The sequence below is a fragment of the Parasteatoda tepidariorum genome, chromosome 4 (assembly GCF_043381705.1).
Source record: "Parasteatoda tepidariorum isolate YZ-2023 chromosome 4, CAS_Ptep_4.0, whole genome shotgun sequence".
Lineage (NCBI taxonomy): Eukaryota > Metazoa > Arthropoda > Arachnida > Araneae > Theridiidae > Parasteatoda > Parasteatoda tepidariorum.
In genome coordinates, this window is record NC_092207.1 from 34,800,658 (window position 1) to 34,804,116 (window position 3,459).

Genomic DNA, 3,459 nt, shown 5'->3' on the forward strand with positions numbered 1-3,459 from the left:
ATATGAGTAATGCATGCTGATTGCTTTCGGAATACTATTTTTCGTATAACTGATTAACCATTCTTGTGAAATATGTCTATTTTTGTTCTTGTCCCATTGTCACGGTAAGTAATTGAAAATAATAATACATAGCATTAAAAGATGAATTGCAATTTCATGTTTAAATTTTTCATCCCTTAAAATAACTATTTCTTATTTTTTTGTTCTTCCAAAAGGTCATTGAAATTACTTTTAATTATGTTAAAATAAAGTGCTAAGAATAATCAAGAAAATAAAATATAAGAATAAATTGAAGATCTAACTTTTGAATTACAGTTATTTAATATGAATAATATATGCTGATTGCCTTCAGAATATTATTTTTCGTGTTAATGATTGCTCTTTCTTGTATAATATGCATGTTTTTATTCTTGTCCCATTGTTATAGTAAGTAGTTAAAATTAATAATGTATTTCGCTTAAAGATGAATTTCAATATTATGTTTAAATCTTTTATCATTTAAATTAACTATTTCCTATTTTAATCCTTTCAAATAGTCATTGCAATTATTTTTAGAAATGTTAAAGTATAGCGTTAAGAATAATTAAGAATGGAAACTAGTGCTAATCAAGCGAAATGTGCAAAACAAAAAAAAAAATTCGGATAACTTTTGATCTAATGATGGTATTTTTCTCTGATAAAGCAAAACATTTTTGGCATTAATATCATATCTAGAGTCAATAAATATGGAAGTTCATTAAAGTTACGCAATTGCTTGGGAAAGCCTAATTTTGTCTGATAAACATTTATTTTTTGACAGATTTTCAATCTTTAAAATATGAAACGGGCGCAGTCCGGAAAAATACGATCCCCTTATGTTCTGCCGAAATTGTGTTCGAAAGTTTTTCGCTTCTATGTCAATTTTTGCTTCTTTGGCCATACTTTAAACCTTATTCTTATTAATGAAATTTCAACCATTAACTAATTTGCATTATGAATATATTTATGGGAATATAACTAAATTAATTCTAAGAATTCTTCTTACGTAAGACAATTGAAAAATAAATTCNTTTTTTTTTTTTTTTTTTTTTTTTTTTTTTTTTTTTTTTTTTAATGCTGACAGTAATTTTTAAAATGTGTGTCATCCAGCTTTTGATCTCAACCCGTTTTCTCCCGCAGTATGATGGATCGAATGGTTGTGAGTAGGACTGGGTGATAAATCGATTAATCGCGAAATATCGATTTAACGCTTACATCGGCAAGCCGGTATAATGATTTTCGTTTTAGGCGTTGCACCAGAAATCTGATTTAAGTCGTCGGTATAAGCTCGCGGTTTAACGATTGTCTCATATATTGATACATACGAGGATCCTTGCCTACGCTAACGCTGCCACCTCGCTGACGAAGACGATTTTGATTTCGTCTAGCTGCGGAGATGCTGATAACGTCTAGCTGCGGAGATGTTGATAACGTCTAGCTATGAAGACGGTGTTAGTTTCGTGATGTTGAATGACGAAAAGTGAATTGAATCAGAACTTCCGGTTCCGTGCGAGGATCAGCATTGAATTATGGAACGCTATGCTTAATTTCTTTACGCGCCATTTTTGTTTTTGGGACTTTACATTTCTCGAAGATTATTTTCAGCTGGACTTACGTTATTTTGCGATCGCTGTGCATTTTATTTTGTCGGGATTTAACATATCTTGTAAACTATTTACCCAGCGATCGCTTCGTTGTGGATTACTTTGTCACTTTGTCGGGATTTAACAATTCTTGTCAATTATTTTTAGTTCAGCTGTTACTTTGCGATCGCTGCGCAATCGCTGTTATCTTAAATTTTCGCTCTGGACGCAATCTATTAATGAAAAGAAAATATGAATAAAAAAAAGATTCTTCAATGATTTTTTTTTAAAATTATTGTTTTCCATTTTAAGCAATGCAATTTAATAAGCGTATTTTATATTTTACTTTGTTATAAGAAATTAGTTTTTTTTTAAAAATTTATTTTATGCAGTAAAGTATAATAATTTGATAGAAAATTGCAAGTATTGTGTCTATTATTATTATTAATACAATAAATCTTCCATCGTTTTTAATTACAAAAAAATTAAAACAAAGCCTACATTTATTTTGTTTGCTTTTTTTGAGAAAACTAAAACAAAGGAAGCGTTATTTATTTTTAAGGAAAATTAGCTATTATCTAAAACAAATAATTTTTTTTAATTAAATAGAAAGTTAAGCAATTTTTTGACGCTTTTTAATAATTTAACAATAGTACTTAGAGTACTTTTGTTAAATTTTTTTTCTTAAAACTGTTTCAATACTTGTTTGTTTCATAATTTGTTAGACAGAAATCTTTAGTCAAATTAATATTATTTCGTCGATTACATTTTCAAATTATTTAGTCGATTTCATTTTCACAAAAGAAAATAATAATAAATAAACAAAAAACGTAAATGCTTTAAATTTTGGTTTTATTGACTAGAATTATGGTTTATTTTACGAGAAATGTCAGTACCATACAGTATGTTAGTTTTACCAGGATTTTTTCTTCGTGTATCATAATCATAAGAAAAAGAGCCAAAAGAGAATTTAAAATAAATCGATTTATTTGTATGGGGCGTATTTTACTATTCGTGGGAGCGGAAGGGATGTTTCTTACATGCAGATGATTCTGAAGATACAGAATTTATTTCTTATTCCCGTGTGGCTAATTTTGTTTCGAATTATATATTTAGTTTAACCCCTTCCCTTTCGCTCCCGTGAAAATGATGGGGTGAGGTTTCGCCCTGCATTTCTCGCTCCCGTGATATTGACAGGCTGGAGTGTTCAGTAGTAACGCGCCAATAAGAATAAAACTAATTCATTTCTTTTGCCCGGAAAACATTTTATTTCTCATTTTACACACCAGATGACAGTACCAGGATATTTTTTAGGTAATTGTAGATAGTTAGTTTATTTTAAACTAGTTGCAATACTAATCAAATACGCAATACAAATACAAAAGTAAAAAAATAGGCACTTTTATGACTGTTTTCTTGAAAATTAACCGATCGTTAAGGGGTTAATGTTGAATACAGATTTTTCCGTGATGACAACCCTTTATGTGTATAATTACAAGACTTGTTAAAAAAATTTAAAAGAAAAACACACTATTAGGGGGCGCAAAATAGTATTAAGCGACGAAAAACAGAAACGCTACCGAAGTCTAGCGCTCCAGTGAAGGCGGGATATAAACATTCGAGCTTATTTTATTTGCAGAGAAAACAGAAAGGAATTGAAATGTAATTAATAAAATCGCCTTCTGCTTTAATTAAGCAATCAAACTGGTTTCAATGATATTTTAACCATCTTCCTCACAAGTGGTTTGAAAGATTTCGATAACATTTTTATTTCTCCCTCTGTTTAATTATTAATGCGTGATTCCTTATATGGTAAACTTTCTGAAAAAAGTTCCGAAAAACATATATTAATATATAA